General features: G+C 40.8%; 1 protein-coding gene across 11 annotated transcripts in view; it reads left to right on the forward strand.

Moving 5' to 3' along the window:
- The first annotated feature begins 15,261 nt into the window (after positions 1-15,261).
- Positions 15,262-27,111, forward strand: part of ENOX2 (ecto-NOX disulfide-thiol exchanger 2) — a 279,817-nt gene continuing 267,967 nt past the window's right edge. For 5 of the 11 annotated variants that reach the window (XM_073879139.1, XM_073879138.1, XM_025852567.2 and 2 more), the window contains exons 1-2: positions 15,264-15,467; positions 16,786-16,845. The gene's annotated coding sequence lies outside the window, so the exon portion shown is untranslated. Of the gene's footprint in view, positions 15,468-16,785; positions 16,846-27,111 lie in introns of those variants that run through there. The other 6 variants (XM_073879141.1, XM_025852568.2, XM_073879143.1 and 3 more) reach the window with 5 other exon arrangements.

The raw sequence follows: 27,111 nt of genomic DNA on the forward strand, positions 1-27,111 counted from the left end.
AAAGAGGTGGATAGAGAATTCTTAAAATGCTTCAGTTTCTACAGCTGTAAAATGGTGACCATAATAGTTGCTATCATATTAGGTTCTTATAAATAATATAAGAGTTACTCCTTGTAAAGTAATTGTAAAGATACCTGGCATGTAGAAAGTGCTATTTTAATTTTATTTTTAAGATTTATTTATTTATTTGAGAGAGAGGGGGGGGGGCAGAGGGAGAAGGAGAGAGAGAAAATCTCAAGCAGGCTCCCCACTGAGCACAGAGCCCTACGTAGGGCTTGATCTCATGACCCTGAGATCATGACCTGAGCCAAAATCAAGAGTTGGACGCTTAACCGACTGAGCCACCCAGGGGCCCCAGAAAGTGCTCTTTTAATTTATAGAATTGTAGTACTATGATTATCTCATTATTACCAGTCCTTTGTCACACTGAAGTCCTCCAGAGAGGTGGCTTTAGGAGGCTTTAGGAACCAGGAGTTACTTCAGTGGCTTCAGATTCCTATGCACCCTGAACTCTTTCTGATACACCACAGGATCTATGACATCCTCCTCTAAAATGTCCTTGTTGATGAACCCCCGCTTTTAGCTAAAATCAGTGGGCAGCAACAGGGCTGGGGATGAATAAGCAAAGAGATGTCTCAAAAAGCCAACCTATGGCCTATTGGTGGGACCAACCCATTGGTAGATGTCAGAGTGAGGAATTTTTAGCACCAACAAGAGACCTAGAACCTTCTCCCTCATTCCATTCCACTCCCCCCATTCTTCCCTGGTTAGTAACTCTAGCCATTGGACCCTGCAGCAGCTTCCCATGCTGGCCTGAAGGATTCTTTCCTCACCCCACCACACCATGTCATCATGCTCTGCTTTCTGTGACTTGATGGTTTATTTCTAGGAGGTTGAGAAATGTGAAATGTTTGAAGTCATACAGTAAAAACCATCATCTCACAGAAAATGCTTCAACCAAGAGGTGGGAGGACACTTGCTTAAAGTCACAATGCCAGTGTGTTCATTTCTTCCCAAAGACTCTAGGCTCTTTGAGGGCAGGGACCATGATTTCTACTTGATTAGTATTTCTCTCTATATAGTGTCTTATATGGTGGAAGGCCAATGATATCATAGAAATAGAACTTGTCGTAAAGTCAGAAAACTTGGGTTGTGAGCAGATATCATTTACTAACCACATGTCCTAGGTTGAGTCACCATGCTCCTTAAACTTAGTTTCTGCCTTTATAATATGGGGCTAATCATCCCTGATTCACCTTCCTTACAGAGCATGGTCAGGATGAAGTAAGAGGATGGGCAAGGATGTTTCTTATAATCCAGGAAGTGTCAGCCAAACTGAGGCACTTAATAGGTCTGAGCTAGGCATAAAGAAGCTACCAAATAAATGTTCTCTAAATGAATGGAAAGTCTTCTTCCGCCATAGGGCCACCAGCAAAGGGCCAAGACCTCAGAAGGCAAGGGTACAGGCAAGGTGTCCTGAGTCTTGGATAACTGTCTCCCTTTACTATCTTGGAAAAGTGATACAAGAGCAACACCCCACCTCCAGTTCTCCTGAGACACAGGGCCCAAAATCTACCCTTACTGCCTCTCATGCCATCTACAACCCTTTCCACCTTTTCAGCTTTCTGTTAATCCTTCTCAGGGAATGAGGCTATAGGTTTCAACAAAAACTCCCAATCATAGTAGCCCTCCAGGAATTGGTCCCTCCCACCTCTTCACAATTTACTAGCATGCACCAAGGGCAACTGCACTGCACAATTCTGGGGTGGGGGGGCAATGGGTACCATGACCCTTGCCATTATCATTGTGGGCTATGTGACTAGCGCCCTCTCGTGAACAACTCCAGGAATACAATGTGACTGGTGCCCTCTGCGTGTACTCTATTCCTATGTCTATGCCCATACACAGGCTATTTCCTTTCCTTGGAATGTCCTATTCCCATTTTCTCTACCCATTCAAATCCTCCCCATCCACTGAGGTCCTATTCAATGTCTAACACCTCCACAAAGCTCTCTCTGATTTCCCTAGCCGAAGTTGACCTCTTGTTTCTAGGAACATCTGACATGTCAAAAGTGCTGTCCTAATTTATCTAATTGTAGCACTAATCTTTCTTTTTAAAGATTTTATTTATTCATTTGAGAGAGAGAACACAAGCAGGAGGAGAGGCAGAGGGAAAGGGGGAAGCAGACTCTCCGCTGAGCCACGAGCCCAATGTGGGGCTCGATCCCAGGACCTGAGCTGAAGGCAGACATCCAAATATATGAGCCACCCAGACACCCCTACACTTATTATTAGCAGTATTTGGTCACACTGAAGCCCTTTGGACAAGGTGCTCACCCTTTCCTGACTTTCAGTCACTTCGATCTCTCAAGATTCCTATTTATTACTCGCCGTTAAAGTCAACAACCCACAGTTTAACATGTTTAAATGTTCAAAAACTAATGATGTAATGTATGGTGATTAACATAACATAATAATAAATATAAATGTTCTCTAGTTTGTTCATGTGCTTTAGTATTCTCTCCTTAACTGTTTTTTTCTTAAGATTTTATTTATTTATTTGGCAGAGAGAGCACAAGCTGGGGGAGTGGCAGGCAGGGGCAGAGGGAGAAGCAGGCTCTCCGCAGGGCAGGGGGAGCCTGATATGGGACTCGATCCCAGGACCCCGGGATCATGACCCGAGCCGAAGGCAGTCACTTAACCAACTGAGCCACCCAGGCACCCTCCTTAACTGTTAAGTACTAGAAGGCAGAGACCATATCTTAGATTCCTCCTGGTACAGTGATTCACATAAATAATGTTACAGGAATAATAAGAGGTACTATTTATTGAGCACTTGCAATGGGTCAGGCACATCAAATTAGACATGCTTTAAATAAATATATGTCATTCAATCCTCACGGCAACCTCGTGAAGAAGGTACTCTTCATCATTTTTCACAGATGAGAAAATTGAGGTTGAGAGAGGCAAGCTGACTTGCCTAAGCCTAGAGCCATTCACTAGCAGCCTGCCTGCAGTGGTCATGCTAAACAATTATCCTCCTGTTTCTCAAAATGTGTTCCGCATCAACCACCTACATTAGAATCATTTCAGGTGCATGCAACAAATAGTTACATGCTCCCTCAAGCTGAGCTGAATCAGAATCTCTGGCTAATTCTTAGCTGTGTGGACTTGAACACATAATCTTTCTTGCTTCAGTTTCTTTATCTGTAAAATTGAGACAATAATAATAATAGTACCCATTTTACAAGGCTCCAGCAATATTGGAGGTTTTATCCAGGTAGTGGACATTAGACTGAAGTTTGAGAACCCACGTACTGTACTTAACAGGGGTGTGCTAGCTGACACAGAATCATGCATGTAAATACATACCTGTGTATGCACATAAATAAAAACATACCCATCAACACATATTTTACACCAGAGTGGTCTTTAGGGATCAGTGAGGGAACATTTCCGCCGAGTCTGCTTTTCCAGCCAAATCATCACATCATGAAATTCTCATAATGAATTCCACATTCCTGCCTCCACAGGAAAAATGGGTATGAAAATATCTTGGCTTTGCTGGATCCTGGCAGTGGAGGGTGGCTGGCTGGCTGGCTACCCCAACTCATAGTTCATCCAGCCCCCCTCTCACCCCACACACTGTCTGTGTAGTCTGTCCATGAAGTTATGCCGGAAGCCAATTTCTAAAGAAGGTGAAGGTGCAAAAGAGACACAATGTATATCAGAGTCTTTGCTTGGCTAATTCTTAGCTGTGTGGACTTGAACACATAATCTTTCTTGCTTCAGTTTCTTTATCTGTAAAATTGAGACAATAATAATAATAGTACCCATTTTATAAGATTTTATGAAGGTTAAATGAGCCAATACATCTAAAGAGCTTGAATTCTAAGTCTTAGAACAAGAACTTGCCAAGTTGTATTCAATGTTAGTATAGCAGTAGTAGTTATTAGGTTTTGAGTTTAGCATCCAGACCTTGATTCCAGCTGGATTACAAGTAGGTCCCTAGATAGAGAACCCTAGAGAGCTTGTCAATATGGTGTGGGAGAATATTATTTTAAATATAACCTGGATGGGAGAAAAAAATAAAGGTATTATTTTGCTTAGCACTTCCTCCTGTGTCATACTAATATATCCAGCTTAGTGCAAAAAAAAAAAAATTCAGTGGACCCATTCCCTGGCCCTGGCAGATGTTGCCAGTTAAGAGATAAAGTGAGGAAGGTGGCATCAGAATGAGACAGCAAGGAAGAAAGGATGTACTTGTCCAAAATTCCTCATATAGAATCCTTAAGGTCAGGTGTTTCCTGAAATTCATAATTTGGAGGTATTTTAAACAGGTAATATGGTGAATACATGTTATATTATATAACCCCCTTGGTAGGTGTTTCAAACAGGTATTTCAGAGTAAAATGGATAGTCACATGAATAGGTTAAAGACTATAAATAGCATCACATCAGTTTGAGTCCAGTTTTGCTGCCTAGTGAGTTTTGGTGGCAAACTAATGAAAACTTCAGGTTTTTACAAATTACTGAATTTGGGGATTACAGACAATGGATCGTGGTCCATGGTTGGGTGGGTCAAAAATGAGAACAAAGGAAAGTAGTTGAAATTTACTAACGGCTTTACGAAGCTTTTACTTACTAAGCCTTTACGAAGGCTCCTTAGTTGTGGATTGGAGGTCCCTTTTGCACTTTCTCCAGCCAGAGGTTGCACTCTTCCTCCAGCCTGGTGTCCCCAAAGTGCATATGACTTTGAGTGTAGGGCTGCAGATCAGCCTTAAGGCAAAATTATTCCTGCTACACATGCAGAGAACATGATCTTGGGATAGCAGCACCTCATACACCAGGGCCAAGTCTTGACCATGGGTGGCATCAGTAAGCCAAGGACTAGAACAGAGCAGCTCTGGTTTGCTTTTTTAATGTATTGAGTCCATGCACAAGATTTTATCTGGAGAAAGGGTACTACATTGTAGGATTGAAAAGTACATTGAATTGTATAATTGAAATTTTCTGAGAGTAGAACTTAAATGTTCTTACCAAGAAAAAAAAGAAAAGAGAAGAAATACAAACATGTTAAGTAGTAAATGTGTTAATTAACTCAATGGGGGGCAACCTCTCACAATGTATATGTATATCAAGCCATCATATCATACACTTTAAATATCTTACAATTTTATTTATCAAGTATACCTCAATAAAGCTGAAAAAAACCAGGCCTCTGATTTTATTCTGAGTTTGTTGAGTTCTTGGATGCATGGATTTGTGTATTTCATCAAATGAGGGACAATTTTGGCCATTATTTCCTCAAATATTCTTTCTGCCCCCTTTCTTCTTTTTTCTCCTTCTAGGACTCCCATTATAATTATGTTGCCTGCTTGACAGTGTTCCATAGGTCCAGTAGGAGTTTACCCTGCCAAATGGAAGGCAGAAAGATAATCAATCCCTCTTGACCTCAGCATATAAACTTCCTAGGAGAAGATGTGGATGCCTGACACAATGCAGATAAACCAAGTCAAGAACAGGCTGTGGAAATTATGGAAAGTTGGCTTCAAGTTCCCTCAGAAATACTGTTTGCAAAGCTGGTCCTTGGGCAGAGAAAAAAATACGGAGGCCTATGTCAGTGATCATTTACCTTTTTCCTATCCCCTTACACTTCATACACACAACACACCATCAGTAATTTTCATTTTGCACTCAGGGAGGGAATCTCATGGAGGGGGTGCCCTACAGCAACATGTACCCCCATGGAGCTTGTTGTATACCCCTCGTGGGTACTCTCAATCCCTCACAGGTTCAAATCATTGTTGTAAATGACATAGTGTAAGCCAAACATGTTCCCACCACTAAATCCTTCCCTACATCAGCCTGCACCAAAGTCCAAAATGTCCATCAAAAGTCATTCCTGGAGGCTAAGGTATTTTGAGGCAGCAAGATAAACCAGGGAAAAAAACTTCCACTGAGGATCAGACATATTTGGGTTCTAATCTCAGCTCTGCCCCTTATTAGCTGTGTGACTTTAAGAAAATCACCTAACCTTTCTGAACATGTTTCCTCAACTGTAAAAAGGGGATAAGAAGCATCACTTTAGAGAGTTATGAGAATTAAATGGGACAAAGTTTATAAAGTCAAGGGGCAAAGGTGAAATATAAATCTCACAAGCTTACTACAGGCAAAGTGGTGGCATGTAAACAGGAGATTGAAATAAGATAAAACTGGATTCAAAATGTGGCTCTGCTTTTACTAGCCATGTGACCCTTTTGAGGTTTTTAAATTAGCGTAACTTGTTTTCCTTGTCTGTGTAATGGGGATAAGAAGATTTATCATAAAGGACTGTCGTGAAGGCCCAGTGGGAGAATATAAGTAAAATCAAACCTATGTACATACATTCCACAAATATTTATTGAACATACAGGGAGTATGACACAATGGAGATCAGTATAGCATGGGGAAAGGTGAGGGAGTACTTGAGAAAGGGTGCTCGGGAAAGCCTGTTGCTGGCACAAAGAATGTGACAGAAGAGCTCAGCAAATGGGAGTTCCCATCCTTTGTGAAGTTTTCCAAATTCGACCCAGACAACTTATAAAAGTTTCTCTTCTTTAAGAAGTATGTACTCACTCTCTTGGGGGTCCCGGCTCATTTGCCAGTTCTTTCCTTTCCCCTCAGTCTCCTGTGTTTGCCCTGCCCCACCTCACCTAAAATTCTGAGATATCAAGGAAATCGCTGGTCTTGATTCAGCAGTCAGCCTCTTGCCCTGGTTCCCTCCCTGTATCATGCATATTTTTTCTGTAGGAATCTTCCTTTCTTTTAACCTTTTTTATGACAACTTTATTGACATATAATTAATAAACTGCTATCACTCCACATCTAAAGCAGCTGGTCTCTTAAGTCTGTTCATAGACCAAGCTGCCAACCCTGAATGAAGTTCCTCTGTTTAACCTTGGGCACCAATGAAACACCTAACCCAAGACATAGCCTAAGTGCCTCACTTTGGACTTAGAGTCTTAACCCTAATTTCATACCAAGCCTTTAGCCCTAGCCCCAAAGGGAGACCTTAATTCTATCCATAAACCGATCCCCTTTCTGGACTTAACACTTGAGGCCTTAACCCTGATTCAGTGGAGTCCTTGGGTCTAGTCACATACTCATTGTCTATGCCTGATCCAAGAGTAAATACCTATGACTGGTATCTGACTGAGTCTCTAGCTTTGATCTCCTATTGAACCATAACAATGGAAACTGATAAGCTCTCTCATGATACAGAGATCCAACCTATCATCAGACAGGGCCTGTCACAGGCTGAGTCTCAAGCCTGATCTACAGACTGTGACCTAACTCTGGGATATACTTAATATTCTACACTGGCCACAAAATGAGTGCTCAGCATAGATACTGACAGAGCTTTAACCCTGACCACAGACTGAGGCTCTAACTCTGTCACAGCCTGAGATTTTATCTTGGAAACCAACCCATCTACAATTTCCACAGACTTAGCACTAATCAGAAAATGACCCCAACACTGGCAAGAGAATGACTACTAAACTTGGCTTCATACAGAGACAAAAACATGTACAGAGACTGAACTCTAAACTTGGCCAAAGACTGTGCCTTAATCCTGGCCAAGAAGTGAAACCAAATCGTCTACACAACTTGAGGATATATTCTGACCACATCATATGCCCTAATCCTGCCCACAGAACCCTGAACATAGCCACAGCCTGAGACTTAACTCTGTTCAAAGCCCAAATTATGAACCTGGCCAGAAACTGGGTTCATAAATCTGACCACAGAATAATCCACTGAATCTGAGACAGACTGAGTCTCATCCCTGGCCACAGATTTGGCCCCTAAATCTTATACCTTCTATCTTCTTAAACTGAGTCTCTGGTCACAGACTGAATTCTTAACTCTCAGCACAGACTGAGCTCATAAGCCTAACCTCCAACCTGAGTTTTCATCCTGAAAATAGAACTGATCCTCCCCAAATGGTTAATGACTGAGCCTGAATCTTTGACATAGACTAAACCCTATCTCTGGCTAAATGCTAGCCCCAGACTGAATCCAAGCACAGCTTTAACCTTAACTCTAGCCACAGACAGATTCCCAATAGGAGGAACTGAACTGCGTGCTAACCCTGGGCTAGGACTGAACCTAAGTCTTGAACATGAATTAAGGACAAAATGAAACAAATACTTTTCATATTCTCTGTGTGAAACCTAGCAAGAGATTTAACCTTAACCCTGTGCACAGAGCACAGATGCAACTCACCAAGGCCAAGATCTGAGCCCTATTTCTGGCCACATATTAAGCACCACCTTGGGATGAAGAATGTAAGTCTTGTTCACAATCTGAGACCCAAAGTCTGAACCCTATGCCTGGCTAAAGAACAATTCCTCACACTGCAAGGTTGAATCAAAACCCTCCTTGTATTATTAGGCCTAATAACAGGCTGAGACTGAGCACTAACCTTTGTCACAGACTGAGCCTTAAAACCCATAAACAAAGTTCACTATATTAGTGGCCACAGAATGTGTCCTAGCACTAGCTTGAGGTTGAGCAATCAGCCTGGCCACAAACCTAATCCTAAATTGGGAGAGATACACCCATGACACTGGGCACAGTAGAGGCACTAAAAATTAGCACAGACTGAACTCTACTACTGATACCAAGATGCCTGCTACTCTAGCCCGAGTCTAAATCCCAAACTGACAACAGGACATGAACACTCTGAACTCAAACCCTGGCAACAGCCTGAGCCTCTAAACCTGAACACAAGCTGGATCCTGTGTGTTGCCTATTCTCACACTAACCTTATTTGTGGACTGACATGTAACATCAACAACCTGTATGAGAAATGTTTTTACGCTCAGCCCTAAAACCTTCTTCATAGTAAGCCTTAATCCGGCCACTGGTAACCCCAAACTCTGGTAAAAGCTTAATCAGATACAAAAATCACTTGCATCTCTCTATATTAACAATGAAATATCTGGAAATAAAATTTAGGAAACATCCCATTTGTAAAAGCATCAAAATAATAAAATACATACAAACAAACTTAATCCAAGAGGTGAAAGACTTGTACACTGAAAACTATAAAAACACTGATGAAAGAAATTAAGGCATATCAAATAAATAGGGAAACATCTCTGGCTCATGGATTGAAGAATTAATATTGTCAAAATGTCCATACTACCCAAAGTGATCTACAGATCCAATGCAATCCCTATCAAAATCCCAATGGCATTTTAAGCAGAAATTTTAAATTTCTGCTTTAAAAAACAATCATAAAATTCATAGGGAACTGAACAGACAGTTCTCCAAATGGTCTTATACAAATGGCCAACAGGTATATTATAGGCAACTAATGAATCATTGAACACTACATCAGAAACTAATGATGTGCTATACAGTGGCTAACTGAACATAATAAAAAAAAGAAAAAAATGAAGAGATGCTCAATGTCACTAATCATCAGGGAAATGCATATTGAAACCACAATGAAATGTTACCTCACAACTGTAGGATGGTATTATCAAAGGCAAGACATAACAAGTGTTGAAAAGGACAGAGAAATTGGAACTCTTGTATACTGTTGGTTGGAATACAAAATGGTGCAGCCACTATAGGAAGTAGTATGGAGGCCCCTCAAAAAATTAAAAATCGAAATACCCTATAATTCGGCAGTCTCATTTCTGGGTATATATCCAAAGGAAATGCAATCAGTATCTCAAAAATAAATTAACATGCCAATGTTCACTGAAGCATTATTCACAATAGCTAAGATATGGAAACAACCTAAATGTCCATCGACAGATGAATGGATAAAGAAAATGTGGTATAGGGCACCTGGGTGGCTCAGTTGGTTAAGCGACTGCCTTCGGCTCAGGTCATGATCCTGGAGTCCCGGGATCGAGTCCCGCATCAGGCTCCCTGCTCGGCAGGGAGTCGGCTTCTCCCTCTGACCCTCTTCCCTCTCGTGCTCTCTATCTCTCATTCTCTCTCTCTCAAATAAATAAATAAAATCTTAAAAAAAAAGAAAATGTGGTATATAAATACAATGGAATATCATTCCACTTTTAAAAAAGAAGGAAATTCTACCATTTGTGACAACACAGATGAATGTAGAAGACACTATGCTAAGTAAAAAAGCCAGTCACTGAAGGACAAATATTGCCTAATTCCACTTTTATAAGGATTCTAAAATAGTCAAACTCAAAGAAGCAGAGAGTAGAATGGTGATTGCCAGGGGCTGGGGGGAGTGAGTATAATGTTTCAGTTTTACAAGATGAATAAGTTCTAGATATCTGCTCCACAGCATAGTGCCTATAGTTAAAAGTACCGTATTGTGTACTTTAAAATATGTCAAGAGGATAGATCTCACGTTAAACGTTCTTACCACAAAACACACACACACATAAACACACAAACAAGGACATTTCTGAAGGTGATGGATATGTCAGGGCCTTGACTGTGGTGATGGTATTATGGGTACAGACATATGTCCAAGCTCACTGAAATGTATACATTAAATATGCAGAATTTTTGCATATCAATTATACCTCAATAAAGCTTTAAAAAAAATGGAAGGGCCATTGCCCATGATTTTTGTTCCTTTGACCAGGAAAATAAGTTTTTCCATAAATCAAACCACATTTCCTTTTTGCCTCATTGATATAAAAAAAATAGCACCTGAGAAAAAGTAGTGTTAGCTTTTAGAATCTGTATTTTGAGGAGTATAAGGCAAGGGGATGTTTTAAAGGTATTGAGCTAACCAATCAACAGTATTACCACAGCAAACTAATAATATTATTAAAGAATCTATCTAAAAATATTTGATAAATTGTCCCAAAACTCAATCCAGCTACTGATCATCATAAGCCTCCTTCAAATATCGAAATAAGCAAAAACTACGTGTATTGTGTATGAAATAATACTGGAATGACATCAACCAAAATGTTAATAGACAAATAAACCTTGATCAGATGGCACTAACAGCAGCACTCAGTGAACAGAAACTCTACACAGAGTCAAAACAGGACCACTCCCTGCAGAGTCAACTCTGACATAGGCCAAGTGGAAGTGCTAACACAGGTCACTAAGTGAGCTGTGCTCTAGCCACAGAATAAGGTACAACATTGGCCACTGCATGAGTTAGCTCCACAGACCATTCCTGAGAGGGGCTATCAAAGAAGACAGAACACTGACCCTGGCTAAAGCCAGAAATTACATGTTGGGCTTACCCAACTCCTGTTCATATGCATAGTTGAAATCCTGGCCACAATCTCTACACTCATATTATCCATGGATGAAATGCTATCATGGATCTGAGACAAAACTCCAGGGCACATCACAGGTAATGACCTAAAATGACAAAAGATTGAATATTAAACTGGCACACTGACTGTGCCTTAACACTAACCACAGACTGAGCCTAATGCTGGACCAAGAATAAACATTAGCCATGAACACTAATTGTCACTTTACCTGATAAAAGACTGAACATAAGTCCTATTCAAATTCTTATTTAGCCTTTTCCAAGGCAACAAGATCAGCATGAACAGCAACCTCTGGCAGAGCCATAACTGGTCTTTGTTGATTTTCAAGCCTAGAAATACAAGTGATTCCAACACTGACCAAAAAACTAAAGTCAAACCTTGAGCTGAGCCCTATCCCTGGTTGTGGTCCATCTAAGGCTGACCCACAGACAGCTGACACTAATTTTAGAATGAGGCCTCTTCCTACATACAGACTAAATCTTAATATTGGCCAAAATTTGAACCCAAATCTTGTATATTGAATTCCCAATGAGGTATAATCCAGGCCACACTGGAATAATGACAGCCTCCAAGTAAGCTTTCATACCAATCAGAAACAGACTCTGATTCTTGACACAGGTTGAACCATGGCTATATGTCCAGGGCCTAATGTTGATATGAGGCTGAACCCTAAATTTGGTTACATGGTCCTCTAACAAGGGATCCACATTGACTTGTAAAGATAGCAACAGACTGACTAAGCCTTAACCTAAGGAAAGACTGAAGCCAAACACATTCCACCTTATAAACCTGAATGGTGGCCATAATTTGAACTTTACGTTATCTCTTAACAAAACCTTAACCATGGCTTACTGATTGATCTATAAATCCCATCAGACTAACATACCCCAGGCCATTATTCCACAAATTCATCTTCTTAGATGCAAGTATTTCTTTTCCTGGATATATTTTCAGGCATACTTTCTACAAACAATAGATCAAGAGTCTCACCTTTGTATGTGTAATACACACACACATATACACATGCAATCTAATAAGCTTTGCAGAAATATTACTTGTCACAGCTATGTATTTTAATTATTAATCTTGTTTATTGATATGTCTCCCCATTAGAATATAAGCTCCAAAGGGAAGGGATGTTATCTATGTTTTTTTCCCCACTTCTCTATTCTCAACATCTTGAATTATGCCTGGAAAGCTGTAGGTACTCGATAAATACTTGTTGAATGGATGAATGAGTAGTTCCTTGTTACTCTTCTGTCCTCTTATTTGACCTCTCTATGTTATATTCTAGTAATTATACTTTATTTTCTCTTGGTTCATCTATGTGACCATTTCTTCTCAGCTTCCTTTGAAGGCAAGGAAGCTTGACTTCCTCTACCTACTCCTTGAATATAGTTATTTTCTAGGATTCCATACTTACATACATACAATCTTTGTCCTTTAAAAATTACTATTTTAAACACTCTGAGTGAAATTTAATCCATCTTTGCTTAATTACCATCTATATACTGATGTCTAGTATATAGACATCAGTTTAGTCTGATGTTTAGTTCCAACCCAGACCTCTCTCCTGTGCTTCAGACCCACACTTCCTTGCAGCCACCAGGTATCTCCACCCAAATGTTCCACAGACTCCTCAAATTTTAAGTGTCCAAAACTTAATTTCTCCTATCCTTCACAAAACTTGTTACTTTTTCTGGGTTCCCTATCTAAATGAGTGGTAAAACCACATACTCAGTCTTCCAAATCAGAACTTGAGAGTCCCAAGACACTCCTTCTTTTCCCTCACTTTCCATATCCAAATTATCACCAAGTCCATCTGATCATACCATGTCCTTGCCTAAGATCCTTTGACAGTTCTCTGCTATTTCAAGTTAAATTTTGAACTCATTGGTATGGCCCGCTATTCCTGCCTGATCTAGGTTTTTGTTGTTGTTGTTGTTGTTCTTTTTGGTGGGGGGAGGTGTTCTCTGCACTTTCTCACATTCTTTTTTTTTATTTTAAACATTTTTATTTTTTTAAGACTTTATTTGTCAGAGAGAGAGAGAGAGAGAGAGAGCACAAGCAGGGGGAGTGGCAGGCAGAGGGAGAAGCAGGCTCCCTGACAGCAAGGAGCCCGATGTGGGACTCGATCCCAGAATCCTGGGATCATGACCTGAGCGGAAGGCAGCCGCTTAACAGCCACCCAGGCATCCTGCTTTCTCACATTCTTATTCCTCAGTATGAAATATGGTTGACCTCCCTACCCCCAAATACCTTACCCGTTCTTCAAGTCTCACCATTCAAGCATGGCTTCTTTCAGTAGTAGAATGAGTTCTTCCACTTCTATGGTCCTGTAGAATCCTATGTAGACATTTTAAGAGCACTTTTTACATCGTATACTCTGTCTCCTCTCATAGATTGTGAGTTACTTAAGCGCAAGGGCTGTTTTCTAATTCTGTAGCAATAGTGCCTAGCCCAGAGCCTTGCACAAAGCAGTTTGCTGAGTAAATTATTCAATACATTAAGTCCTCTTTTTTCACTTCTCTTTTAAAAATTTTCGGCAATTACCTTAGCAAAATGCAATCCCTCTTTGCATTCATTCCACTTGTGAGTCAAAAAGTTGTCCTGATCAGTTAAATTGTAGTAACCCAACTGTAATGATCCGTTCAGCTATAAGGATTCTTCTCTAACAAAGAAAAAAAGTCAAACATTAGGAGTGAAATCAACGTTAATAAACCATCATTTTCCTCAACTTTTAAATCGTTTGAAAGTGCTAGATGTCGCCATCTATTTCTTTATCTACCTCTTTTAACACATCTATTACTAAAACAATAGTGTTTTTTTTAAGATTCTATTTATTTATTTGACAGAGAGTGAGAGAGAGAGAGACAGAGAGCAAACACAAGCTCGGGGAACAGCAGGGAAGGGAGAAGCAGGCTCCCTGCTGAGCAAGGAGCACAAGGCGGGACTCGATTCCAGGACCCCGGGATCATGACCTGAGCTGAAGGCAGCCGCTTAACTGACTGAGCCACCCAGGCGCCCCAAAAACAATAGTTTCTTAAATAAATATACATTTATTTCTTATTATTCAAGTTGTATTCTCTACCTGTTCTAAATTGTTGCATTACACCAGTGATGTGGTAACTGTTCTTCGTGGCAACTGTTCTTCGTGGCAACAATGTGGCTTCCTTATGGGTTAAATGGGCTTCTGCTGGGCTGGCTTAGATCACATTGCTATGCCTCTTATGATACTACTTAAAAGAAAAAATGTGATACGCGAGTAGAAACATAGTATACATTTTCCCCAGAACCTCTGAAGTGATTCTAATGCAGATGGTTCACACAGAACACACTATGACAGTTTTTTTATGAGAGAGAGAGAAAGAGAGAGAGAGCACGTGAGAGGGGGGAGGGTCAGAGGGAGAAGCAGACTCCCTGCTGAGCAGAGAGCCTGATGCGGGACTCGATCCCAGGACTCCAGGATCATGACCTGAGCCGAAGGCAGTTGCCGAACCAACTGAGCCACCCAGGCGCCCCACACTATGACAGTTTTAAAGGACCAGTTATTCTAAGTTTATCAGAGCATAAATAATATTTTTAAAAAGTTTTTCAATCAAAATTCAATGAGAATTTTAAATCACGACATAAAGGGCTTCCGCTAAAATGCTAATAGCTTAACCACTAGTAAAATAAATCTAGAACCTTCATCTACCCCCACAAGCACAACCCCATACCCCAAGAAGGGAGATTCTGTAGGGCACTACACTACAAACTACAACACCCACAATACCCTCCGCCATCTGAACTCGTGGGAATGATCGGACTGGAGGTAGGAATTGTGGGTATACAGAATCCTCTGTCTTCACTTGAGTCTCTCCTCCAATGCCAATATTGGATCCCCGCCTCCCAGGAAGAATGGCCTCCAACGGCCTAAAACTACATTTCCCATGAGGACAAGGGAGAGGGCCTCCGGCTTCCCTGGTGACCAGTAACCAATAGGAGACGCTGAAGCAGTCGCGATGTGGGTGAGAGTCCCCCCTGGGCCTGAGTGCCGGGCCTAAGCACGCTAGCGCAAGGCGGGGAGTTGAGAAGACAGTTGCGTGGCGTGGGGCGCCGCGAGGGCGCTGTGCTCTCAGAAGCTGTTACGCCGGCCCGATTTTCCGCTGCTGTATAAGGAGTAGCCCTTCGGTAGCCGGGGAGCTGGAGGTCAGAGACGCAGAAAGCCCGAGCGGCTCTGGCTGGGGACTGTGGGACCGAGGGGGCCTAGGGAGGAGGGTGCTTCCGGGCCGCTGTCTTCAGCGCCTAACTCCGCCCAGCTCCGCCTCTGCCGGGGAGGGGGTGTCGGGCCTGGGAGTCGGGGGTGGGCTTTTGAGCTCTCCCCGCCAGTTTCCTCGAGCTTCGATTCTCGGGAGCGCGCCGTCTCTTCTTTTTCTGCCTCTCCCGCTCTCTTTTTCTCCTCACAACGCCATCGTCCATCCCCGCTCCCGTCCGGTGCCACCTCAGAGATCTGAAGTTAGGGTTCTCGACCGGGGTCTTCCTTAGGGCGGCGTCTGGACTCTCCTTACTACTTGGAGGAGTTGGGTGACCTCTTTCCTGTCTTCCCTCAATTTACATTTCAGATTTGGACACACCACTCCCAATGCACACACTCCCCAATTCCCTCTGGGGCGTGGGAATTCCCCGCCACGCCCAGGGAGTGACTTTTTGCCAAATTTTCACTTTTTGCTTCCTTGCTGTTGGGATAAAGATCGTCACCCACTCTTTATTGGCCCTTCCAGCCACCCGCCCCTTCCCTGACCAGATCTTTGGAGTGGAAAGGGTTTCTCCTCAGTTTCTAGAAGGCGTGGGGAGCAGTAGATAGTAGAAATTTCGCTTTTGAGAAATATGTGGTTAAGGTTCAGTGCAGTGTTCTGGTGAGAGTCAAAGGCAAGTTAGACCTCTTAAAAACCGAGCGCTTTCAGGGTTTCCAGCACGGACTGATACAGCACTAATACTGACAAAGATTAGGGGGCACACCGACTGCGGAATAAAGTAGACTGTGCGAAACAGACTATCAATTATTTTATTATTACAAAAGCGTGCAAAAAGTGTGTAATACTGATGTGGTTGGGAGTTGATCTATGGAAGGTCAAGCCTACCCCTGGAAGTGCTGTAGCTTGACATTGTTGTCTGTTTTCCAGACTAATCCTGGTAGGCTTTGTGGAGGAGGTGAATTTTAATTTGGGCTCCAGAGGAGTAAAGAGGATTTGAAATGGGCAAAGAGGAGGGAGAAAATGCCTTCTGGTACCGGGATTGGTATCTGAGAAGGGCAGATAGAAGAGGGAGCACTTTTGTGAAGGGTGGGTATGCCTGACTGGAATAAAAGGTGTCATCAAGGAGAGATTGGGAAAGAAATAGTGTTGGAAAGCTTGGGGTCATAATAACAGGATACTTTAAAGCATCCACATAGTTTGGATATTATTCTGTATCAACTAAAACTAAAGACACAAAATTAAGATTGGATGATTTTTTTTTTTCATCCTAGGGGAACCTGATTTGGGATCATTTCTTGGAGAACACAAAGAAGTGTGGTGGTATGTTCCAGGTGTGAGTTTAATTTAAACCCAAGAAGAACTTTGCCTTATAGACTGTTTTGTTAGTGGCTATTCTTAGCTACACTCTTTAGTTGTCATTTTAAAGCCTGGTGCCGTAAATTTATTTTCTTAAGAAATGTATTTGCTGCCCTTAGGCATCATATTATCTGAATTGTAGTCATTTCATTGGGTAACAATAATGACTATTTATTGAGCCCATGTAATGTTCCAGGCACTATCATAAGCACTTTGTTGCATTATCTTAAGAGTCTTATGACGTAGGTACTATTTTCCCCAGTTTTCTAAAAGAGAAAACTAAAAGGCAGAGAAGTGAAACAATTTACCCAAAGTCACATGGACTGTAAGGAGTTGAGTTGGGGTTTGGATGTATAGATCTCTGGCTTGAAAGCCCATGCTCTCTCCACCATGGTTTACTAGTCTCACTGTTCACTTTTGTTCTTGACTTTCCATTTGTGGTAAGGAAAGATTATTGTGAAGTATAGTTGATCATCCTGGCAGAAACCCAAATGATTCACTTTTAGTTTCTATGTCAGTATGTGTATGCTGTAAAGTAACTGCCAAAACCGAATTAGCTTAACTGCTATTGCAGCTGTAGCTAATTGTGTCTGCCAAAACTATAGTCAGTATGGCTATTTCTGAATCAGATAAATTCTCTTTAAAAAACATGTCTTACATGTAAGCTACCTGGACCTGGACAGTACTTTAGGTTTTGTTTTATTGTAGCTTTTGTTTTAAGTGACTTCCTAGGTCACTAGGTCTCCTCCGTGACCTTTGCTCACATGGAGTGTTCAGGATGCAACAGAGTATGAGATGTGAGCTCTCCCTAGGTCTAGCTGGGGAGGTGTATGCCCATAATTCTGAGATAATGTGTAGTATAACAGAGACAAATGCTATTAGAAGGGTAAAGGAAGGAGTGTCTAACTGTAAGGGAAGGTCAGGGAGAAGGCTTCTGTAAGGAGGTGACCTGACAGGTCTTGAAGGATAATGAGTTTGCCAGGCAGAGAACAGTAGAGGGGAGGCATTCCAGATTAGAAAGAGCAGTCCGTGAAAGACATGTAGCTATAGAAGAGCAAAGCATGTCCATTCAATATTTAGGAATTCAGCATAGCTAGGGTACAGATTGTTTGGGGAAAGGAAGGTTTGTAATGGTAGAAGAGTCTGGAAGGATAGGTTGAGGCTCATTTGTGAAGTACCTTGAATGCAGTGCTAAGAAATTTGGATGTGCTCAGGGCACCTGGGTGGTTCAGTTGGTTAAGCGTCTGAGTCTTGATCTCAGCTCAGGTCTTGATCTCAGGGTCATGAGTTCAAGCCCTGCCTTGGGCTCTATGCTGGGCATGGAGCCTACTTAATAATAATAATAATAATAATAATAATTTTTTAAAAAAAAAGAAATTTGGATGTGCTCCCATAGGCCATTGTTTTTCAAACTGTAGGGTGTCTGCCAGTGGTGGTTATGTTGTACTCCCACAAACATTTTAAGTTTTAGTAAGTATATATTCTGATGTGTCTCATAAAAGATAAAACTGAACTATGTCATCAATCTAAAGTTATGCAGGAAATGGCTTAGTAAAAATAGAAAGTGAACAAGTTTTATGTTCATTTAAAGACAAATATTAAGTAAATGATAGTACACGTGGTATGTGAATATGATAATACTCAAATAAAATTTGGGAAATAGTGATTGTAGGCAATAAAAAACATTAAAATATTTTAGAAGAGGAGCACCATAATGAGGTTTTTACTTTAGGATGCACTGGAGTGGGGACTGACCAGTTAGGAAGCTAGAGATGATGAGGACCCAAAGGAGCTTCATATGAGAGGAGGGAACAGATATAAGAGATATTTAGGAGGTAGAATTAGTAAGACTTGGTAGAGGTGACTATTATTATTCTATCAATGTCATCAGAATTATTTTTAAAAGTCTGTATGTCACTTGTCTGTTACCCTTTATATTCTAAGATGCGCATATTACTGCTCAAATCAGGCCATGGACATATATACATGAAGGTATCAGTGGAGGCTGTTTTTACAAATGGGTTTGGATTACACACAGGCATCTTCACTGCCTTACTGAGTGTCCTTGACAGCAGTGGCACAAATATTCAAGGCACTGGTAAGGAATATGAGTATGATCTGTGACCCTTAGTCATCTGAGGAACTCCTCCTTCCAGACTCAGTTCAAATATCAACATCTCTTTGAAGCCTTTCCTGCAACTCTCCCCACCCCCACCACCACACATAAACACATGCAAGCATACCTGAAACAATGTTCCTGGCTTCCATGGAACCCTGCACTTACCTCTGTCCTAGGCTGTACCACACTACAGTGTGTCAGTCTGTGGATGTGTCTGGCTCTCCCCTAGACTGTGAGCTACTTGAGGGCAAGGGCCAGGTCTCATTTATCTCCATACCCAGAACATCTAGAGCAGCTCTTAGCACTTGGTAGATACCTAATAAATGGTTATTGGATAAAAAAAAATGGATAAACATATTCATATGAATGTAACTCGGAACTTTGGTACCATAGTGCCAAATGTTACAAGAAAATTAGCTCTTTGCTACCTTAGCTGCTTTTGCTGAATAAAGCAGTAAATTAAAGTGACCTGAATGCATAATTTCACTAGAGGTTTCTTTTTTTTCATTTTCCTCCACTCTCCTGTGGTCCCCTTCCCTTTTTCATTCCCATCAATTATCCACCCAGCCACCTGTTCCTTAGACCTGCTCATTGCTTTGCTCTTCTTGCCAGAGTTCACATTGTTCCTGTCCTGATAGCCTGCCAAAGATCCATCCCTCCTCTCCACCCACCAAATCCAGTTGACTCCATCCTTGAAATCACTCTCAAATGGGTCTCTCACTCATAGATGCTGCTAGTGGGACTGTAATTTGGAGAGAAATTATCAGTATATATCAAAAATCTTAAAATTGGACATAGCTTTCAATCTACCACTTCAACTTCTGGGTCTCTATGCTGAGGAAGTAAATGTGATATTTCCAAAATTTTAGCTCTCAGGATGTCTATCCCAGGGGGAAAAAAAGAGAAAAACAGCATTTTAAATGTCCCCAATACTAGAGATTTAGATTAAATCAATTATGGTATATCTATAGAATAGTTTACTAAGTAGCCATTTAAGTTGATGTTACTAAAAAATATTTAATGATGTTGAAAGTTGTTTGTGATATAGTAAGAGAAAATTCAGGTTATGAAGCTGACAAATTCCAGTGTAAACACACACACATACACATGCACGTGGCCACACACACAGACACCCCGTGCATGCATACATTGAAAATTATCCTTATCCTGTAATGTTAAACACAAAAATTCAATAGTGGTTTGCTGTAAATGGTAAGGTAATGTGAGTTCTATTTTTAACGTTTTGCATCTTTTTATTTTCTAATCATCTATAATAGTATATTTGTTACTTTTTAAAAGTTATTAAAAATGTTTTTCCCATGTCTACCCCTATTATCATTGCCGTAGTTTGGGGCACAACCCCCCCACACACACACCCTGCAACACACACACACACACACACACACACACACACACACACACACACACACACACACACCCCTTCTAGCCTGGATTACTACTGTCTCCAACCTGCTTACTTTCCAATCCATTTTCCACCAGTGCTAACAGAATGATTTTTCTAAATCGCAAATCTGAAGCTATCCATCGCTATATAAAATAGTTCAGAGGCTGCCCATTGTCCTCAAGATAGAATCCAAATTTCTTCGATTGGCTTATAAAACTTCTGAAAATCAGCTCCCTGCTTTTCTCCCCAGTGTCACTTTTCCTCCTATGATTTACTTTTTCTTGGTGTCTAAGGCCAGTGCCTGGCATATAATAGGTATTTAGTTAATGCTAGCCAAATGTTGATGTGGACTATATGGGTTAACTGTTGTGTGCCAGGATTTCATTTCATCCTCAGTAAAAATGTTAAATACATGCATTAGTTATCCCTATTTTACAGATGAGGAAAATTAAATACATAAAAGTGGGAAGAAAAATCATCATAAAGAACATTTTTTTAAAGGAAAAAATCGAAACCTCCTGCTATAACACAGCTCTCTTCATTTTCCTGCAGCCCTTGCCAATCTTAGTCAGTATACGCACAGACTTTGTTCATTCCCTTGGGCAAGTTATATGTGACCACAGCATAACAAGAACAGTACAGACTGACATGATCTCACCATGTCACAGTTCACATTGTGCTAATTTACAGAAATCTTTCCTTTCTGTACCTAACACTTCATGCAGGAGAGACAGAAGAGCTCCAATTGCTCTGTTTTTCTTCCTGTTTTGAAAGTCTATGTCTTTTGGGATGGGGATGTCAGCAGAGAGCTACAGAAAACTGTGATAGAATTGAATATACAAGAAACAATGTGTCTCATGGGAGCCAATGTCATTGGTTAATTTATTTTTTTAAAATGTCATGTAGATGTATTTTCCAGCAATCTCTCCCCAGGGAAGACCTTGGTTGAATTCAACTGTTAATCCTATTTACAGAATGCAGCCCATGCGTGCACTATATTCCTGCATTGTTAAGTGATCTTAGACATATGTAGTGGATTACCATAACGACATACAATCAGGTGAATATGGGATATCTGATTTTCTCTACAAAATGCATCAGTGTTCATATTGTCATTCAGGATCCTGCAGCGTGGTCTTTCCTTCATTTGCCTTACAAATAATACTCATTGTGCAAAAATGGATGCTTTTAAAGGACAGAAGTCCTAAGCATGAATTGTCTGAATAAAATGATATTACTTTGTAAGGAATTGTCACTTTTAAATACTCCAAGAGAAAGAATCTATAATTCTCTTGTTCCATGATCAAATAAGTTGAATACAGAAATTACAGATAGAGTTTCAGTTCATTTGATGAATTATTGTGGGCTTATTATGTGCAAAGCATTCTGTTAGACACTGCACTAGATACTTACAAATACCCTCTTTTAATGCCTTCCAGAGAGGCAGAGACAGAGATTGATATAGTGTACACACAAGAATGAGTGTGCGAGAGCAAATGACAGAGAAGATTTTAACAAGCAGGCCCATCTTATAAATGAAAATCTACCCAGCTGAAAATTGGGATATGTACCAGTAGGAACTTAGTCTTTTTTTTTTCTCTTTCCTCTGTGGGATATATAGGCAAAAATGAGCTACCAGATAGCTGATAAGCAAATGATCTACTTCTCTGTTTACAAACAGTTTGAGAGAAGGAACAGTGACTTTGTGTACGTCCAGCCCTGCTCAAGCCTGCTAGTGATGTGAGAGTTATGACTGTGTCAGCTTTTCCAGGGTTTCTCTCTGCTGCAGAGATTTGGCAGACACCTCAGACAAATTTTATGTCTCTTAAATCTTCCTCAAGCTGGGCTTGGCTCATAGATCTATATGTACAAAAAAAGCAAATGTTTACCAGTTTGACATTTTTGAAGATCAAAACAGACTCAGTTTTTTTTTTTTAAATTTAGCATACACCTCAGTTTAGTCTACAGAAGGGGCTAATTGCTTTTGCTATTTGTTTAAAATAGCTGCAATGTTTACTTTCCAGAAGTGGCAACGGATCATATGTCTAAAGATTTATATTCCAGGCCTCAGTGTTGCTTCCTCTTTTCCTTGCCTACAAGTGTCAAGTTTTGCTAAAGTCTTCATTTTCTTTTTTTGCCTTTACAGATACACGGTATAAACCAGTGCGGGAGGGAAGTGCTATGAAATATATTGGCAATCTAGGAGAAAAATAAAAGGTCATTTTTATTAGCTCTGCCCTATCCCCCTTTTTGGCTCTCAGTTTTTCAATGGTCCCTTCCCCACAAAATGTTGTTCTTGGTGTAATAATGACAGGTGAGAATGTGAATTGGAGAACTTTCAGTGACTACCCGTTAACAAGTCTGGTCCAAATGTATCTGTAGGCAGAGCACAAATGAAAGTTTGGCTGTAATTCAGAAGAATCAAAACACTGTGTGGAGAATGTTATGTAAACAACTTTACTTCATTCAGTGCTGAACTGTGAAAGATAACGATGGGGAAATCCCCAGTAAGGGCCCTTGTTGGCCGCTCCAGCTGCTCTTCTTTTTAGCCAGCAACAACTGCTAGTAAGAGCTTCCTGGGGTAGAAACTGTCCCACAGTAAGACCCCATAATATGTCCTCCCACCATTTCTCCTTCAGTCAAGTCCTCAAACATACTTCACCGGAATTACTTTGGTCACATAATATCCTAATTTTTACCTTTCAAGAGATGCTGAGTTTGAATTCAAGGAGCACTTGATATTCAAGCTCATTTATTCAATAGACATTTGAGCACATATACAGGACCAGAACCTATGGTAAGCACTAGGAATAGCGATGAATTAGAGTAGTCCCTGCCTGCCCTTAAGAGCTCTCAGTTAAGTGGGGGTGGGGGGAGGGGTGTGGGGATAGACACCCAAACCAATAACTTTGTTACAATGGGAAATATGTATTACTTCAGAGAAGGAGGTATATATAAGGTGCCCTGGAAACATGATGGAGGGAATAGCTAGAGGTGGGTAACACAGACCAGAGTCTAACTATGCTGAATCCCAAAGGATAAGTGGGCATTGCCTAGAATCCAGGTGGAAAAAGAGGTGGTGGGAAAGGTGGGCAGGGGGACCACCAAATACATGCAAAGCAGTCACGTGTCAGAATGGATAGTTTAGAAAAAGTTAAGATACTGTGTGTGAATCACTGGGAGTTGGGTGGGGGACAGGATAAGAATCTGGAAATGTATCTGGTGGCCAGTTGGTGAAGGAAATCTGTTGCTAAGGAGCTGGGCAGGGGTGAGCCAGCACAGGGTTTTAAATGTGGGAGTGACATGACTGGATTGGAGGATGGGCTGGGGGTGGGGTGGGAAACTAGAGACAGAAAACGACCACCTTTTAGTTTGGCAATCTTTGAGAGGTCTGACCCTAATCACTTGCTGCTATTCAGCAGTGTCATCTCCATTAGGTTTTCCTTCAATATCCAAAAATCACTTTGAACAGTTGTTTCCTTCTACACATTGGACATACCTTCCTGTACTCCTTCACATGTTGCTTAGCTGAATATTCATTTTTCCAACTCAAATCAATGATCTCAGTAGTAATTGGGGCTTGATTACCATGAAGGAAATCAGAGATTCAAAGCTTAGCAACTTGGTTTAAAAAACTGCATGAGGCTTATTTATTGCTTACTGAGTCAGCAGGGCTGAGCTGAGTGCTGGGCAGCTCCTCTTGGGGGCTGGGGGAGGGAAAGGGACAGAGGCTGGAAAGATGACATAAAGTGGCTATTTAAAAAATGGGCAACATCCAGAATGTTGAAAAACCTTAAAGGCCACATCCAGATATGGGAAGTAGATAGAAGGGCCAGAAGTATATGAATATAAAACAAATACATGTTGAAGGTACCTGTGCTCCAACAGATTATACTATCTAGCCCATTGGTTTAGAACATGTTCTTTCTCTGACTCAGATACTGTAAATGGCTTCCCATTATCCATAGGATGAAGTCCAAACTCCTTAGCATGGCCTTTGGTACTTTTTGCAGTCTGGCTCCAATCTACCTTTCCAATCTTCATACTTCTCTCATGGAATTTCTCTGCTCCAGCCAGTTACCCTTTCAGACACTGCTTTGGTATGCCCTCACCTGCACTGTGAGCCCTCTTAGGGCAGGGAGTGTGTTTTTTGTGTCTTTGAATCCTCCACAGTGCCTAGCATAGTGTCTTGCATATAGTAGGCACCCAAGGTATATCTATGGGTTGATTATTGCCCCCCCATTCTTTCCAATTTCTCTACTACTATTGACCCAATATCCTCTCTACTAAAAATGGCAACTGAGCCATTAGGTAAAAGGGGTCAGCATTCAACAAATTATCTTTTAACCTTCTATTTTGAAATCATTTTAAATAAAAATCTCACGAATCATATGGGACTGTCGTGCCATTCACTCAGATTCACCGATTTTTAACATTTTGTCCTATTTTGATTTATGCTTCTTTTTTAAAAAACTTTTTAAAAAATATTTATTGATTGATTTTGAGGGGGGGAGGGGCAGAGGGAGAGGGAGAGAGAATTTCAAGTAGATTTCCTGCTAAGCATGGAGCCCAGTGCAGAGCTCAATCCCAAGACCCTGAGATCATGACCTGAGCCGAGATCAAGAGTTGGTCCCTCAACTGACTGAGCCACCCAGACGCCCCTATGCTTCTTTATATAAATACGATATTTTGTTCTGAAACACTTGAAGTTGAGAAAGCTATACCCCTTATCCTTCTCCTTTATCTCAACCTCTTATGGTGAAAAAACTTAATATATAGAGACCGTTAAAGAATTGTATAGTAAATACCCCTATATCCACCACTTAGATTCTATAATTAACACTTTGTTCTATTTGCTTTATCACCTACCCATCCATTTATACATCTTTTTATGCATTTCAAATTAAGTTACAGACAACTGTACATTTTTTTCTTAATTCTTCAGTGTGTATATCACTGACTGGATGAACAAACTACTTTGTGCTCTGAAATCAACCAGATCATCTTGTTATATCTGCATTTACTATATTGCCTAAACTCCAGTCTACCTGTGTATCTTCGATCTATTTGGCTATGGAACACATGTCTCTTCAATTACCTTTTGGGTGTCCCTCTACTTCACCTAGTGCAGTGCCAGACACACATTCCATAAATACCACTTGATGCTGATGTACAGAGACAGAGCTAGAGCCAAGGAAAGAATCACGATAAAACTAGAATAAACTGCAGGAGGAGAGGAGTATATGGGAAGTGGGCCACAAGTGAATGGGTAAGAGAGAAGCTAGGGCTTGAAGAATTGGGGGAAGAAAAGGGCCTTAGCCCACCTGGTACTTCCAGCAGTACTTCTATCTGCTACTTTCCAACCCTCTCTTTAGAAGGATAGGTTCCAGGAAATGAGGGACAATTGCTGCTCAGCAGACCGCATGACAAGTCTTCTTGCTACTACTTAGGCACCACCAATTAGTATATTCATGTTGCCTCATGAATATGCTAATCTACAAGATGCAGCTTAGTTTTAGAGGGTATGGGTGGGCCACTGAAAACTTTCACGCTAAGTCTGTTCTACAGGCCAAGGAGCACTTGAGTTCAATGAATCCTGGTTTTCTTTTTCTTTATAACCTTTCCTTTCTTGCTCTGTTGCTTATGAGTACAAGGATAGCTCTGATATACATTTATTGAACAATTTTGTGCCAAGCGCTGTGCTAGCTGCTATCATATCATTAATGCTTCCCAACAACTCAATCAGGTAGATACTTCTTCTTTTCCCATTTGTCAGATGAGAAAACTTGAGACTCAGCATGGTTAAGTACCTTGTCCATAAGCCAGAATTCAAGCAACTGAAGTTTGTTTTACTCCAGAGCCCAGTGGTCTTAACCACATTGTCTGATGAAATTTTAAACAATTGTCAACCCAGTGCACATGCAAGGAAGTTTGTTTTCACTGTATTGACTCAGCATGTGATTTATTCCCTAAGCAAGTCCAAATGAATCACTAAATTCAGAAGGAATTTAGTCATTCAGACTTTAATCATTGCAATGTTAGTATAGTAATGGATTCAGATTGCTTGAGTTCAAATCCCAGTTTTATCACTTACCAGTTGCGTGAGTGTAAGCAAGTCACTTAACATCGATAAGCCTCAGTTTCCTTACCTATAAGATGAAGATAATAATGTTTAGCATATAGCTGTGTTGTGAGGTCTAATTTAAAAAATAATGTAAAGTATTCATGTCTTGTCTGGCATGCAATAGGTGCTCAGCATATTCTAGATTACTTTCTTTCCTTTTTCCTGTTTTGGGCCAGACAACTCACCTGTAGCTTCCATTTGAAGAAAACAAACTGCTCCTGGAACTTTTTTTGAAAAGAAACATTCTGAAGAGGAATATTAGGCTGACTATTCCCAAGGCCAAGCAAGCACAGTTGCTTAACTCTTCTCTGGGCATATTTCAAAATAAGCTAGAAACAGAAACCTGAGGAGAGTTGGAGTGGTCCACCTCCCTCCTTCTTGGAAATTTAGGGCCAAATTGTGACAATTGTTTTCTGTTTTGTCACTAGAGTAAATTTCACAATTGGCATAGACTATTCGACCTCGGATATTGGTAACCACAGCCCCAGCCATTCCAAAGCAAGCAAGCTGAGACGGAAAGAGTATAAGTGATTTGACCAAGGTCAACAGCAGAAAAATCTGGAGAACCCAGTTCTCCCAACTTCTTATCCAGT

This window comes from Callorhinus ursinus, unplaced genomic scaffold (assembly GCF_003265705.2).
Source record: "Callorhinus ursinus isolate GAN/ISIS: 27379988/994484 unplaced genomic scaffold, GSC_fseal_2.0 scaffold33, whole genome shotgun sequence".
Taxonomy (NCBI): Eukaryota; Metazoa; Chordata; class Mammalia; order Carnivora; family Otariidae; genus Callorhinus; species Callorhinus ursinus.